Source organism: Alligator mississippiensis, chromosome 5, assembly GCF_030867095.1.
Source record: "Alligator mississippiensis isolate rAllMis1 chromosome 5, rAllMis1, whole genome shotgun sequence".
In the NCBI taxonomy this organism is placed as follows: Eukaryota; Metazoa; Chordata; order Crocodylia; family Alligatoridae; genus Alligator; species Alligator mississippiensis.
In genome coordinates, this window is record NC_081828.1 from 200,975,454 (window position 1) to 200,992,667 (window position 17,214).

Genomic DNA, 17,214 nt, shown 5'->3' on the forward strand with positions numbered 1-17,214 from the left:
CCAATTGGGTGATTGGGCTTGGAAAGAGCTGTGGGGGAGGGGCAGGTTTGGGGAGCCAGGGCCAGGAGCTCCCTGCTGCTGGGGTGGGGGACCTTGTTCCCTCTCAGGCTCTTCTACCAGAGCCCACCCTGTCAGCTCCCAGAGGCAAGGAGCAATCTCCCAGCTCCTACCAGGAGACAGCTGTAGACGCTGTCCCACCAGGAGACAGCTGTAGATGGTGCACATGTAGATGCTTGCCCAGCATGAGTTTAATCCAGAGTAAACTACTCTGGAGTAAACTCATCAAGCAGCATTTGCACATGTAGACACACCCACTGTGGACCATTAGAGGCTTCTTAAAAAAATGCTATACAGGTGACCCTCACCATTCGCAGGGGATACATTTTCGTATCCCCTGTGAATGGCAAAATCTGCAAATAAGGCACTGTGTTCATAAACTCCAACCGTGTTCATGAACTCAGTGCCCCTGGTGGCTGGGGGGTGGGGCATGGCTGTGCTGGTGACAGTGGGAGCCCAGCAGTGGCGGCAGGATTGTGGTGGCAGTGGCAGGCGCCTGGCAGTGGCAAGACCCTCATGATGGCAAATGCAGAACTCCCAAGGAGCTCCTTTAAGTGTATTTAAGAAGCAGGTTCGGCATTCATGAATATTTGAAACCGTGAATGCCAAACCCGCAAATAGTGGGGGTTTCCTGCATACTACAGCCTTCAGAAAAATGATTAATACAATGAGAGGAGGGTTGACATCAAACTGACACACAGGCTAAAGTGTGTTTTGTTTGTTTTTAAGAAAGATAAGTGGCAAAAAACAAAGTACACTTGCTGTCTTCAAGCCGTAGTTTTCCACAGAAAAGATTGCAGTCTGACCCCCAGTTACACAGTTTCAAGTTACACCGATTCACATATACACGCTTTATATAATGTGACCATGTTTCAAGTTGCAAGATACCCTGCTTCACGTTTACACTGTTTGCGGTAGAACAGTTGTTAGTTGGAGTCTGCTTACATAGCGTTAGCATCACTTGTCATCTCCTCCAAAATTGTCCATCATTTTTGGTTACATTAACCCCTGAATATTTGTGAAAATGGCATCAAAGAAAGCCTTTGATGTTGTGCCCAAAAGAGCACACGAGTCTATCACCCTGGCCCAGAAAATAGAAATCCTTGGCAAATTAAGAGAAAGCAATAGTGCTGCGTTGATTGCTCGCCAATACAGCTGAAGTGAATCGACTGCGTACCATTAAAAAAAGTGAGCAAAAAATTAGAGACTGTGTGAAAACAACAACCCCTGTGAGTTCGAGAGTGTCGTTGGTGACTAGAATTCCCCATTTAGATAAGGTTGAGAAACTCCTTAATCTTTGGATCAATGAAATGACCAATACAAAAGGAGCAGTTGTCAACAGCACAGCAATTAGGGCTAAAGCTTTGTCTCTGTATGAGCCCATAGCCAGGAGTAAAGGTTTTAATAAGACTATTAATTCCATTATTTTGTGTTTAAATATACTTTTATTATGAAATAATGTTAACAAATATTGGTCCCAGGTCCCTATCCCCCTGTTTTCCATTGATTTAATGCCTTGAGTTACACAGTTTCAACTTACACAGTGTTTTTCAGGAACGTATCCCCCGCGTAACTCGGGGTCCTACTGTAATTGCTGGAAGATAGCTTACCCTCTCTTTGTTCCCTTGATAGGTGATAGGAGTGTTCAGTTTATTTTGGTCCAGCTTTTAGAGGTAACTTTAATTGGTGGGCACCATCCTCAAGGGGCTAAAGCTTCTTTTGAATTACATTTTTCTAAAACAGTTTTCTTTGCCCAGAAACTTTGGCCAGATTTTGTATGAGCTAGCAAACTCCCCAAAAACCCATTATACAGTGGATATACATTTTGAACAATTTAAGAGAAATGCACACAAACCAATCTTTTTCATAGTTTTTATACTAAGCCCAATTTGGATACAAGCTCTGGAGCTGGAAACCATTTCTAACATGTATAAATGGCTTGGCAGGGGCAAGTATTAATTGCTGATAATTACTCATATTTTTTTTAAAGTCCAGAACAAACAAGCCCATGTAAACCTTACTACTGCTACCATAATGCAGTAGGCTCTCTCCTCTTCTCTTGTTATATTCAGTGGGCCTGGAAGGCATCTATCTATTCAGTAACTTTTGGAATATACCTACCACTTGTTGCCTTGTGTGCAAGCTCTCTAGACTTTCACTGGGCCTTGTGAGCTAAAGGCTTCTTTCAGTTGCATCTCTACAAATCCTATGACTTAAATGTAGTTACTGGAATATAACAGGAGCAGAGTACTTGCCCCACTTGTTCTTAATTTTTCTAAACTTATTTAGGTTTTCTCTGTGGACTTAAACATACAGCTGGAAAACTAAAACTTACTAGGAAACACTTATTAAGCACATTTATATTTAACAGTCTTTTTTCCATTTGTGTTCCTTAGTATAACAGAGAGTTTGGGGCTCTCTGTTACTTTAAGGGAGGGAGAGCCCCAAGTGGGGGAAGACTGCAAGGGAGAAGCTGCAGGAGATCTGGCCCAGGGAAGCAGGGACCGTGAGCGTTTAAACAATAGGACAATGGCTGTGTGAGCAGTAGGAAGCCTATTGCAGTGCTAGTTGCTCTGCAGTCAGACTGTAGGCTGGAGCCCTTTATGGGAGATGAGGCACTGCTACAGGCAGACTGCCAGGAAGACCAATTAGTGAGCCTAATTAGAGGGCACCTATGGGCACCCCTGTGGAGTCACCTGGCTGGAAAGGAGCAGGGCCTTGGAGAGATATGTGAGGGCCAGAGCCAAGGCAGGCTGTCTGGCCCTGCAGGCTGAAGCAGGAAGAGCTCTGTGATGAGATGCCTGTTGCTGAGAGGTGGCCTGCAAGCATGCTATGCCTGGAGTCAGTATGTGAAGGGCTGAGAGCTAGCAGCAGACTGAGGCCCATGGCTGGGTAGGAGTTTTGGTGTATATAGCCAGGGGGCTAGAGGTTTAGTTTTTGCCAGAGAGCTTATGTTTTTGGTTACAGTTTATGACTGGTGATTTGGGTGGGACTATGAGAGGTGATTTGAAGGTCCCATTACTGCCCAGGAGGTACATGACTGCCCTGAGCCTTGCTAGGGGTCAGGCCAGTGGTAACATGTAGGGGGTGCATGGCCACACTTGCCACTTAAGTGACAGGCAGGTGGGAGTGCCAGTGCCCCCCCTGCAAGTGCTGGCTGATTACTGTGGTCACCACAGCCACTCCTGGAAGTGGCTGCAGTGATTACAGTGATCGGCCATTGTAGGATTGCCCAGGGGACCCCCCCCCCCCCCGGTCTGCAGGATTGGCTGTGGGGGGACCCCCTTGGTTGGTGGGACTGGTCTCGGGGGAGGAAGGTACATGCCCCACCTGACTAAGGCAGCCCAATTGCCCATGGGTCAGGCTGAAGGAGCAAATTGGGGCCAGAGTAGGGCAGATTTTGGGGCTAGAGGGCCCAGAGCAGGGGCTGAACAGCCATTGGGGGGGAGTTGTGGCCACCCCTGGGACACGTGCCTGTTGCACTTAGAGTTACAGAGAAATTTTATTTGAAGACAAAACCAGAAGGTTGGGTAGGGTGATTTCTAATGTGTATAATTTGCATCCCATATATGTATTTTTTTTTTTTAAACGTTAGGGGAAAAAACACCACTGGGTACATGCTGATTACATCCTGAAGTGCTTCAAAAGTGGTAACAAAATGACTATTTAAAGCCCTTTCTTTCTGCTAGGCACCTACAGTATGAGAAGCTGTGGATAATTGTGGACAAAAGCTTTATGGCTGTCAAACTGTTTTTACTTGTCTGCATTAGTAAATCCAAAGTATAGGAAAGATTCAAATTGCTCAAGGCTTTTTTTGTACTGAAGTTACAGGTTCTACTAGCAAGGGACCTTGTTTGACCTTGACAGTGCATACATATTTCTTTGACTGGATCTTTACAAAAGATACCAGAAGGTTTGCTGGAGGAAGAAGTAATAATGAGAAGGAATTAAGAGCCCATCTCTAGTGATAACTCTAATCTCTTCAGGTAACACTTGTTTGCTTAGTGACTCACCCACTCACTCACTCATTCACCACAAAACTTTATGATACAAAACTTTAGTGACTCCACAGATTGACATTCTCTGTGCAACTTTGCTTTCATCTGCTGTGTGGATGTGCTTTCTTTCTTTGATTATTCTTTATTTTCCCATGTCCTATTATCCCTATCAGCTGAACTAAAAATAATTGCATAATTGGTATACTCTGAACAGGGAAAGTAATTAGCAACCACTCACACTGGCCAAAATCCAATTCCTGGGTTACAAATTCAAAGTGTAATATATATGATAGCAAAGTCAGAACTTGTCAGGCAAGAAGAAAACTCCTGTTTATTCTTTGAGAGTAATTTCTTAACCTATATTTAATGTTCACAAACAGACCCTAGCCTGGAATTGCTAGTTTAACAATGAATTTGAAATAAATACATGGCTAAATGAAAAACATTCAGCAATGAAATGCTAAACTGTAAAAATACAGGCATCTTCCACTGGGGATACTGATCTACAATTTGTTGGCTGAGAGGTGGGGACTAAAAGCAGGTGTTTCCAGAGTACAAGCATGAGTAGAAGCATGGAGCAGGAGTCAGACTATGATGTGCCCACTCTATGATCATGAGTCAAGCAGTAATCTTTGCAGGATAATTTTTAGTAAGCTTCTCTGCAGAGGTGAGGGGTTAGGGTAAAAGTCATAAGAGAGAATATATGTGTGATGTTTACAACAGCTAAGCAATTACCTTACTGGATACATTTCCCCACTGTGGTGCTACTTCGGTGTTGCGGTTTAGATGGTTAATGACCTATCTGTTTAATAAACCAACATTATTTGCTGAACAATATCTTTTATAATCCCACAACTCGGGCTTGTTAGCTTGATATCAACAGTAGGTAAGAGTTTTAGAAGAGATACTGGAGATAGACAGACACACACTTATCAAGTTACAACGTTTATAAATTGACACCCTGTTTCAACTTTTTGATGCCAGTTTTGACTTTACAATGCTTGATGCAACGCAATACCGCACCAGCAAACAAGTTTGCTACATTGCCCATCTCCCTGCAGAACATCTCTCCAAACTGCCTTGGACACTTTTTCTTTAAGAAAGCAACCAAGACCCCAGAAAAACCTGCAGCCAAGACTGCTGAAAACACTTCAGCCGAGAACCCTTCAAAAAGTCCAGGAAAGTCACCTCAAAGAAGTCCTTCCAAATCAATATGATTGCTACTTACAATATACATACATTTAATATAGCTATATTTACACATCTATAACTGAGTGAGTACAAAACTCTGGGTTATTTTTGGTGGAAATGGGGTATTGGGCCTTGGTTCAGGAACCAATCCCTCATTTATAACATTGTTCTTATGGGAAAATCAGTTCCGAGTTGCAGTGTTTTGACTTAAGACATGGTTTTCAGGAACCACTTTCGTCGTAAGCCTTTGGGTTGTGGGGCCAAGACAGCCTTCATCCACTTTCACAGCCATTGAGATCCTAACATCTTCTGCCTGCTCTGCCATTGAGGACTTGTAGACCCATGGGTGGGGGCTGGGCAGGTTTATTATAGTGGGAACTTGAACTCACTATGTCATAGCATCATCAAAGGATGTATGTGACTCTTCAGAAGGGAAAGCATTGCCATCTGCTGCCCCCACGACAAATTGGCGGTGCTGCTGCTTCTTGGTCCATGATAGTTTATTCATCAGGGTTCCCCTGTGGATGCGCTGGGTAGTAGTACAGCTCTGCTGTGCATGTACACATGTGTGCAGAACCTACTGTTGAGTACTTGACTACAATTTTGCCTCAGTGACTAATAAATTAAAGTCGAAAATTATCTTTTTAGTACAACAAGTGGGTAACAAACAAATGAAAACCCTACAAAGAAAACATTAAAAATCTCTCTAGATACAGGTATAGATACACAAACATACATATTACATTGCTCCTCTGTAGCAAATAAACTGCAAACCAGCCTCGTTATCCCTGAGAACTCAAATTCTGAGTCTGTAAATAGGGGCCGCAGCAGACTGTTTCGACAGAACAGAACAGTGGTTTCAAATTGAAACAAAATTCAAAACAGAACATTGTTCCATCGAAACGCTGGTCGAAATGGAACGCTGCCGTTTTGCACAGCCCTAGCAGATATGTATGTTGGTCTGCAGGTTTCTTGTATAACGTGGTCTGTATTTTACCATTCTGGATGCTGATCATTGTGTCTAAAAAGGAGATGTTGGTGCTGGAGTACTTAAGAGAGAGTCAGATGGAGGGGTGATGATTGCTGAATTTCTGATGGAACTCAATCAGAGATTGCAGGTTTTCAGTCCAAATGATGAAGATGTCATCAATATATCTTAACTACAGCAAGGGTTTGATGGTGCAGTCTTTGAGGAATTCTTCTTTCATGTGGCTCATGAAAAGGTTGACATACTGTGGGGCCATTTTGGTGCCCATAGGTGTGCCCATGGTCTGGAGGAAGTGTTGGTTATTAAAAGTGAAATTGTTGTGTGTCGGGATGAAGCATATAATTTCAAGAACATCTTTGGGCCTGTACTCAGAGTTGTCATCTTGCTCTTGTAGGTATGTAAGGAAGGCTTGGATGCCATCCTGGTGTGGGATGTTAGTATATAAACTGGTAAAATCCACGGTGCCTAGGAGGGTGTGCTGGGAAGGTGGTCTATGTTTTTAAGTTTTTGTAGAAAGTCTGTAGTGTCTTGGATAAAACTTGCTTTCTCAGTAACAAGTGGTTTAAGGACTGATTCCATGAAACCCACTGACTCCTCAATTTACATTCTCACTGACTGTCTTGCATGCAGACCAGCCTTGGGCTTCTTTACTATTCATTCCATCCAGGAAGAGCACGCACCAACTGCAGATGCTTCCTCAGCCTGATCAAGGGTTTTTAAACTTGAAAGCTTGCTAGAAAAATGTTTCCAACTATTTAGTTGGTCTAATAAACTATATCAGATTTGCCCAAAGAAACCTGTCTGCCACGTGTATGTGTACATTTGGCCGTGCTGGGGGTGGGGAGCAGGGAGAAGTGGTGGGCATGTGCCCCCCAGCCTAGCAGGGCCCACCCAGCCTCCCCTGCAAGCCCTAGGAGGGGAAGCCCAGCTCCCATGTGGGGAGGGGGCCTCCAATTCTGTGCTTGCCCAGGGCCACAGTACACCGTAATCCACCTCTGTGCTTGCCCCTCCCCTGCCTCTGATGCTTTCTTCATGTCATGGGGCCCCAAAGCTATGCCTTGCAAGGAGCCCCCAAAAACTGTGGGCTGGCCCTGCTGGGTAATGTCTATATTTTAATGTTGTTTGGGGGTGGGACTGCATAGAAGACGTACCCTTAGATCTTACCCTTTCCTTTAGCCCAATAACATTACTAGAATATTTATAGACCCGTGGCAAAGTTTTCAGAAAGATTGAGTTAGGAAAACAAGACTGATCAAGGGAATGACTGGGCATGTAGACTTTCATTTCCTAAAGATCATATTCCAACTGCCCCTCAGTGGTCAGTGTCAAACTGCTCCAAGTACATCCCTTGTTGGACCTCTGTCCCCATTAAAAAGAGGTCACAGCTGAGACAGAAAAGTATTCTGGCAGAATACTTAATCAAATCTAAAATACTATCCTTAGATTACCTGCTTGTTTCTATTCAACTACTTGTAGTGCTATCTGTTTGGAAGCACTTATGACATACTTTTATAATATTTGTCTAACTGCAGTAAAGGCAAATGCTCTGACAGGAATCCATTTATTTGTACACATTTAATATCTTTTTGTGCCTTTGACTTTTTTACAGTTTGGATTGGCAATGAGATGTACACATGAGTGCATTGAAATTATCCCTTGCTTCTAATGAGGAATCCTGAAAATAAAAGGACACCTGGAGAATAAACTGATTTATTTGCTTTGGGAAGCTAACTGTGCAACCTGAAGGTCTGACGAAAATGAGTGTCCGCTTTAAGGACATGAAACAATAACTTTCCTTTCCTCTCCCCCACCAGAAAAATCCAAGAAACCACCGTCTTGTGACCTGGTCTCCAGAAATCTAGAGAAGGAACACAGAGGCCACAAGAAATAGTTACTTTAAAAGCCTTTACTGGAAGCCCAGATATAATTTGCAGTAAAGCAAGTTCTTAGACATAAGCTTCTTAATGGTAGGATTTACTGACACAATGCTGTAGTGCATAAGACATAAAGCATTTCCGTGACAGAAGCTGAAGATGCAACCTTTTAATTACTAGGGTTGGGGGTGGGAAGAGGCAAATTTCCTTGGAGGCTGATTATAGTAGAATTGTCTATTGCAGTTTTTTGCATTTTCTTTTGAACAATTTGGGACTGGCTATAGTCAACGTTGAGATACTGCATTTAATGAGCTACTGGTTTATACAGTTTATGTTCCTATTTTCTAAGGAACAAAAGTAATGAGAATCATAAAAAGCAAAGATTAGTTAATTTATAAGCAGCAAATAAAATATTTCTGTAGAAGAAAAACAGAATCATCTTTGCCTCTTTATCATCAATAAACCTCATCAGGTCTATTTCTATTGAGCAAAGAGATCAAAACATTTCAATCATTAAAACTTTATTTCTCTGTTTGGAAAAAGTAGCAATAGAATGAGCATTTTCTTGACTCTTGAGTGCTCATCAGTCATATGGTTTGGTCTCATTGATACCCTGCAACATCAACACGTGTCTATTTTTAGGTCCTAGAGTTTGTGTATGCTTCAGAGCACTCGCTGCTGCGGTCTAACGTATTGCCTTGTATGGTATGGATATTTCAGGTCATTTAGAACATTGTGGAGATGGTTGGAACTTAATGGTTCCCCTTCCAGGCAGGTTGATATTACAAGAGTACGTGAAATATTTGTTGCAGTCTTCTGAGACTTAGGGTTTTCATTATTCAGTGGCACTTTCTTACTACAGTTTGCATTAAACTTAATTTGTTAATGAAGTCATGCTATTCTTATATGTAAAGCAGCATTTTCCATTTAGGCTAAATACTGGGGGGTGGGGGGACTGATGGAACCTCCATTGGTAGAGTTACTTAAAACAGGATGGCTCAAGTAATCTACTTTACAGTAGAAAGGGCAATGTATGGGTAGACTCTCTTTTTTTCCCCTCTGATTTCTATAATTATATGGTGACAGGTTTTCTAGCTGATAATGAATTTAGTCTTATTTTTGTTTTGTTTTGTTATTGCTTCATTCTTATTCAAGCCATAAATGGTGAGATTTCTAGAAGTGCTTAGTGCTCTTTGAGAACCCAGGATTTCCTGGGTACTAAGCATCGGTTTCTAAAGGGAAGCTGTGTGTTAGTGACCTGTTTAGAAAAATGTATCTGTTTCTTGCGACCTTTAAACTACAGAAGATGCAGTTAGGCACATTTGCTGACAAACAATGGCAGTCCCTGCCTAGGCACCAACTCAACCAGATGCACAGCTCCAGCTCATTTGCAACCTTCATGCTCCAATGAAGGGCAGTGGCTATAATGGAGCTGTATCACTTCTAGCAGGAACTTCAGGGCAGACTGCCTAAAGAGTGGTCCATTTCCCCTCCAAGCTCCCTAGTACCCAAAGGGACTGGCCACCTTTTTAGGGTCACTAAGAAAGAGTTCCCTGCTGGTGATTTATGGGAGTAATAACAGCTCCTTGATTTGGTAAATGGGGAACTAAAGCCTAAAGTACATCTGATTTTTTCAGACCTTTTTAAATTCCTCAGCCCACAGATGAAACGCAAAATGCACAGTCAACCACTGCAACAATCTCATTTCCTGTCCTCTCCATCAGAGCTCTCCCCCTTTTAAATCTAACTCTCCCCCCCCCCACTCACCCGCCCCCCCAAAACCCAAACCTTATCCTTTCAAAATGATGCGGTATCACCAGAGGTTTTTTCCTTGGAACAGTTTGGCTCAGTTAAGGAGAGCCACCCCTTGTGATTAGAGACTTAACAGAGACATGCCATTATCATATCTTTGAATAACCTCCTCTCATTTCTATTTTACCTTCATTAGGGCTCCACAGCAAGCCAACAAATTGCTCTAGATGTGTCAGACAAATTTGCCTTCTGTTATATAGCAAACTGCACTGGCCATTTGATGTTTTGTAATACATTTCTCTAGTGGGTTTTTTATTTTTAATTAAAAGAATTGAGGAGAATTGGGGGAGTCTGTTTTTTTTCTAAACTGGCTTCCAAAGTATTTTTTTTTTTTTAAACTGAAAGTTGCTTTACTAGGAACTGTCACCATAACTTTGTGCTTAGCTATGCACACTGTGTCTATCTAGTTACACTGAGTTTAGAGGTTTCATAATTTATATCCTGCTTGTTCTGGACCAAGTAGTATAAAATGCTTCTCTGGCAGGGTGTGGCAAGCTACCTCCCACAGTCAGCTCCTCCATTTGCTTATTCTCCGCATATTGATGATGTCCTGGCGCAGTGTTTCAGAATACACATGTAATGTGGAAGGATGCCTGGATTTAAAATTTGAGTCTAAACGTAATCTAAACATATATACACTGGGCCCATCTACACATGCATTAATGTACCATTGTTACTGCACATTAGGTTTAGTACCTGTAATAACAAGTACTAACTGAATGCACAATAACTGGCGCTACTGCACAGTAGCGCTGGCACACGGTCTTTTAGTGATGCTAATGCACAGTAGACTAATTCTACTGTGAATTAGCATGACTTTTGCTGTGATGAACTAATGCAGAGTAAAATTAGTCTATTCATTTAGCATCTTGTGTAGATGTGCCTACTTTTTTTTTTAAGCTGTTCTTTCAAGGCTTAGTTTACGTGCAACACGGGCTGAAATGCATTCTGGAAAATATTCACAGATTAATTTCGAACTAAGTTTAGAGATGAAAAAATTTACATCTCTTCTCAGATCATTCAAAGAAGAAGAATTAATAGAAGGCTTAACCCAAACCTCACTCATACCAATGGACTTTAAATGTTTAGTTTTGCTCTCTGATTTCACTACTCCCAGCTAATATGATTTGAAGTCTGAAGCGCTATCTACTGTAGACCCTAAGTTGGATTTCAAATGCTGTTATCTGACAGAGTTTTTAAAAAGAACAAAGATCCCCTTGGGTTTAGATATACTCCAGTGGGCTTTGGACCAGATGTCAAAAGGATAGGCTGCTTTCTCCTGTATGTACTAATAGGTGATTTGCCATATCATGTGGGAAAAGAACCATAATAAGAAATCTTAAATGGAAGAAAGACTATCCAGCACCTGGGAAAGAGCAAATTAGCGCTTTAATAATGAAGACAGTTGTGTTTAGAACAGTTCAAAGAACTAATTTAATAGAAAACTAGTGTTAGGTTTTTTGACCTAATTAGGATTCCCACAATACTACTAACTATTCCCAGTACTTTGGTCACAAAAGGCTTTCTTACTTATCATGTGTATGAGTAGGGTGACCATATTTCGGAAGTGTCAGAATGGAAGACCCTGAAAAGTGTTGTTGGGCGGGAAGGTTACCTAAGTATTTCCTGTATAAAGGTCCTTTGGCATCCTGCAGCACTTCACTTCCCCCTTGCTCTCTGGCATGCTCGGCTGTCTCCAATCTCTGGTCTCAGCTGAGTGGACTGGAAAGTAGTGTGGAGAGGCATTTGGGATATGGGGGAGAGAACTATGGGATACCAGAGCACTTGCAGCCCCTTACTGCACTCCCTAGCTGAAGAGAGGAAGTTTCTGAAAATAGGACAAACGCATTCATTTGACCAAACCAATGAGATGCCTGGAACAGGTGTTTAATATGGGGAAGTCCTAGCCAACATGGGATTCATTGTCCCTCAATGCATTAGACCAGGGGTGTTCAACCTCTGGCCTGTGGGCCAAATGTGGCCTGCAGAGCCATTGCATCTTGCCCATGGGCCTCCCACAGGTCAGGAAATATGGAAGCTGGGAAGCAGTGGCCCTTAATACAGCCACCCTCCCCTACTGCCAAACTCCCTCATCCCCTTTCCCCCTCCACCTTCCCCCTCCCCTCAACCTGGCAGAATTGGGGTGGCCATGCCCTCTTCTCCACATGTGGCAGAATTGGGACTGGGCCATGCTTCCTTTCCCCCCCATGCAGAAGAATCAGGGGCTGGGACGCATCCCCTGGCCTCCTCCATGCAGCTGGATGGAGTTCTGCTGTGCCATACCCTGGTACCATATTGAGGCCACCAGCTGGATCCTGGTGCCTGGTCCACTAATACTTTGATGGGCTGGGCACTGCCTATCCTGCCCATCTGGCCCACCAAGGAAAAAGGCTGAGCACCACTGCATTAGACTAAGGCTAAGTACAGATGGTCAAAAAGTCTGAGGCTGAATCAATTCAATCTTTGCAGGTTAGTCTAAACTGCATAGATTGAACTGATAAGCAAGTGAACAGGCATTCATATTTGATTCTGGAAAAGCAACCACATGCCTGCAGTGACCCAGGTCAGAAGCTGGGTGGGGGGAGGGGGGGGGTTGGGCCTGCCTCTCTGCTCAGTTGGAGCAGACAGCTTGAGCCAGGCTAGCCTGCCTACCCTGCAAAGGGGGGGTTGTGGGGGAGGTACAAAGCATCCTGGTGTGTTGTGGGTACTGTGAGTTAACTTGAATCTGGAGGAGATCTAGGACAGAAGTTCAATAAGCTGTTTTAATCTAAATCAGTTAAGTCTGATACTATATCCATCCAGGTTTATCTTAAACCAGTACCAGCCATTTTGAAAGTAAACTTACCTGTACTGAACTTCTGTTGTGTTACATATTTAACTGGTTTCTGCTCACTTATACTGGTTTATGTGTAAGTTCTGTCCCTAGCCTAAGACTGCTCAGCTGAGATGGAAACCAAAATTAAGTTACTTTAATGGAAAAATCCTACACTGATTGTAAAGCCTATAGATACAATGTATAATCCATGTCAAATACTGTTTTGTTACATGTATTATATATTCAAACATCCCATCCTCAGGAGAACTGTAAGTATATCATTATAATCATATAATATATTAGGGGTCAAATTATGCCAGTTCAACAGTGGCCCACATCTGGATTTTTATAAAGAGCAGAGGTTTTCCCCACCACTGTTTTAAATCTCTGAAGGTGGGAAGGCTGGAGAAAACTGGCATAGACCTATAACAACTTACTCAAGTTCAGGATTGAGTCCTTTGTCTTATAAAGAATGATGTGCTAGATACGTAAACATCATATATATTAAACACGTAGGAGCAATGGGAGTTACAGAACTGTGATCAGGCATAATTCCTTGTCCTATGCTCTTTCTGATCTCTTTCTACTGATTCAGTTCTCTTCTGGTAGTCGAAATTTCAGTTTGGTCTGTTGTGAGAACAGCCTGATAAACACCACCATTTAAAAGCAATCCCAGATAAGCAATCATCACCTCTGTCCACTTGCAACAACTTTGCTTTGAAATTCTTAACGATGGATTGATTTTTACTGCCAGAGAGGTTTCTCCAAGCTAGTGAAAGTAAGAAAAATAGGAGACAAAACTATCACCAAGAAGAGATCTGCTTTGTCTCACCCTTCTTCTAGCTCCTTTTCTGAATGAGAATAAACAGAATGGAAATCAAATATAAGATTATATATAGAGAGATGCACACGCGCACACACACACACACACACACACACACACACACACACACACACTTGTAGCATGGGAAAAAATATTTCACAAATATTTGGAATCTTGTTTGTTTTATAACTTTAATTCTTGGTAAAAATAGACCCCAAAACTGAGTGCATGTGGAAAAAATGTAAACTCTGTTCTGTCTGTTCAAAACCTGATTGTGTTAATGGTACATACAAAGTTACAGCAGCATGCTGCAGAAAAGGACATCCCCACATAATCAAAACCACTAAGACTGTTTTGAACTTTCCATCCAAAAAAGAAATGTGCACTAAAATGCCCACCAGACTTGATATTTGTGTTGTAAAGGGTTTGGTGCTACAAAATGTTCGACAGCTGTCCACTGCTGTGGCTGTTCCTGTTAAACTCTATGAACTAATGAGAAAGCACCTTATTAACATATGTACTGAAAAACTGTCGTCTGTTTACTATCTGAAATTGTTGTTTCTAAATAATCACAGCCATATAAAACTGCTAAGCCACATTTTTAAAAGCAGTGGCAAGCTAAGTACCTCTTAGTAAGCTGCTCAGCCCTCTCCAATTCCATTGATTTCAAATGGAGTTGAGGGAACTCATCACCTTTAAAGACTGAGCCTTATATGTCAATGCAATATTATTTTGGCTGGCGGTGGCATTGGTTCCTTGGGATGATGACCATTTATTCCTCTCTGGCTTGCTGAGCTCCAAACTTATGAAAAGAGCCTCACTAAATAAAAAGATTGGTGTTTACTTTCATGCATGAAATACGCCTAAACGGCGGTGTATTTATTCACAGAGTGAGCTTAAACCAATTCAGTGTTCACAAACATTTTTATGGAGAGAAGAAACATACTTCTATTTACTGGAATATTGTTTAAAGGCCTGTTTAATTCTTCCCATTATTCATTTGGTCCTTTTTTTATTTTGCAGCCTTCCCACGGAAACATAACAATGACTATTGTTTTCTTTAATTTTGCGGATTGCTTGCTTCTTTCTTTCAACACATATACTAAAATTGGAACGATACAGAGAAGATTAGCATGGCCCCTGCGCAAGGATGACACGCAAATTCTTTCTTTCTTTCTTTCTTTCTTTCTTTCTTTCTTTCTTTCTTTCTTTCTTTCTTTCTTTCTTTCTTTCATATTGACCTCCTCTAATAGTGTCTGATTCAATTTTTTTCAAACAAGTTAATGATTCAGGAAGGGGAAAGACATTTTCAGGGCGGCGAGAATATAAATGATATATAAACTGGAAGTCGCATTTGTTTGCACATGGATAGTATTTGTGGTTTCACACTGTTCCAAAGCAGGAGCTTTGCTTCCAAGAACTGATGGATTAGTTTGCCTGTTATTTATCACTGTCCCAAGCAGATGATTTTTGGGTGATTAACAGAATTGTCAATAAACTCTTACATGCAGTCTAAAATTACTACATTAAAAATATGTAGTAAATATTATACCCTCTCACATTTCTCACCCATAACCTCTTTTTCACGAGGCTTCTTTCAACTGTTTTCAGTGACTTTTCCCTAAATAAAGCATTAAAAAAACTTTCCAGCCTCCCCGTTATATTGCCTATAATCAATTGCTGACCCAAACATTCTTCAGGTCACCGTGAGCACATTAAGCTGATGATTACTGGCTTGTCAGAAAGAGACAGGGTTTAAGCAACTGTGCAGGCCTCCAGAGAACAGAGTTCTGGGAATGACAACTTCATTTCAACAAGCTCCTGGGATCTCCAGGCTATTCCGTTTGCTTTTCCCTCTCCGTGATTACTGAGCTAGCACATAAAGACCTAGTGTAATTACCCAGGGTGAAAGAGATGCTCAGCAGAGGCTGGGCACAGTGTACTTGTTGTCTGCTGCCATATTCTGCCGTAGGCAAGATATTTTTACACAGTGGAAGAAGACATTCATAGAGGTTTCCAGTATACGTTCCTTTTAGAAAGGGTGAAGAAGAAACATGTATTTTAGTACCCTCCTACCATCTTCCCAAGAGCCATGGAAACCCAAGTCTACTTCAGGATTGTCCTGCACCACCACGCTGCTTTCCTTTGCTACTGTGGAGGCTTCTGGGTTTAGTTCTCTCATTCTTTACCCTCTGCCCATCCTGTTCTTTTCTTTGGTGTGGATGCCAACCTACAATACAGAAGCAGTGGTTTTCAAGCTTCTTAAAGTCACAAAACCTTTTCATCACTTCTTCTGCCACAGAACCCCTACCTCTATCCTAAAGACTGATGTGGAGCCAGGTGACCTGGCCCCATAATAGCAGCACCTTGCCTCCCGACCATCTAATCTCTTTGCAGAACCCCTGATTACCTATCACAGAACCCCAGGGCTCTACATAACACCGTTTGAAAATCTTTGTCATGAAGCATGATGCTCTCTCCTAGATCCCAGAAGGACTCATCTTCTCCTTCTGCTAATGGAAATGCAGGTTCAACCTAGCTACCATGGGGAAGCATGCAATGTATACATTTGTCATTGTGGCCTCTCCCAGGCAGCATGTTAATGGAGTTATCTTTAATGTATTTAAACACTTGTTTATGATTAAAGGATGGGAAGAAGTATTTTTACTTCAATGGTTGAAACCTCAAGCATTGCACTGTGGCAGCAGAAGTCTGTGACCTCCTGTGAAAGCCTGCCAAGTTCCATGACACAGTACAAATGAATCATAATATAAAACAATCTCTGTGTTTTCTTTTTGTATTTATTTTTTCCTGTTTCTGGGCTGTGGGAGAGAAGTCAGTTGGATAAGGAGCTGCAGAGAATGTCTGAGTGTTATCATTATCACTGTATTTACTTATTTCTTATCTTTGGGCCTCTTTAGGGGAGGGGGAAGTTATTCTTGCATCTTATAGTTTGGGTACCTAATTAGTGAGCTATCCAGATATAGAAACCATGAAGACAAGACACTGTGATTTTACTGTGACAAACTTGCTAAGGTCAGCTTCTGGTATTTTACCTCTCATCATTCATCCCCACCAAAAGCTATGTGGGACTGCATGCAAAAGACCGATTGTCAACCACAGCTTGTGACAAAATGCCGTCTCAGTATCTCCCCAAACTCTGCTATCAGCTTTTCCCTTGCCATTGTCTTATCACCTGTCTGTCAATTTGGTTGCCATGGTCACTGCGGTGGGCAGGCAGCCCTCCCCCCATCAGTTTCATGTAACCCTGAGTTGTAACCTGAGCTGGAAACGTTCCTGAGGGAGGGGGATCCTGCTCCTGCGGACCTGAGAAGCTACAGGTAGCCAAGGGGGAACTCCACCTCTCTATTGTTTTGGCAATGACCTCGTGGTATGGAGCAGGGGCCCATACCACCAGATGGCCAGTATTGCTTTTTAAACTGATTGGCTGGTATCAGAAACACCTGCCTGATTGGACCTGGACAGTGAGGTCACTTGAAAGCACCAGGCATCAGCCAAAGGGGCTGCTGCTGCTGGTACCTTAGTGATGAGGTCATGACAGGGAGATATAGGGTCCCTTCTTCCTGGAATGGGCAGAGCCATTTTGGGGAGAGGCATTTTTGGGGAACATGTAAGCAACTGACCAGACAGAGAGA

At 42.3% G+C, this 17,214-nt stretch overlaps 1 protein-coding gene and 1 non-coding gene across 2 annotated transcripts in view; both read left to right on the forward strand.

The window, feature by feature from the left end:
• VIPR2 (vasoactive intestinal peptide receptor 2) overlaps window positions 1–17,214 on the forward strand; it is a 297,276-nt gene that overhangs the window by 51,754 nt on the left and 228,308 nt on the right. The gene's annotated exons all lie outside the window — the stretch shown is intronic.
• On the forward strand, window positions 14,640–14,744 carry LOC132251027 (U6 spliceosomal RNA). The gene has a single exon (XR_009462834.1). It is a non-coding gene; the product is annotated as a U6 spliceosomal RNA (small nuclear RNA).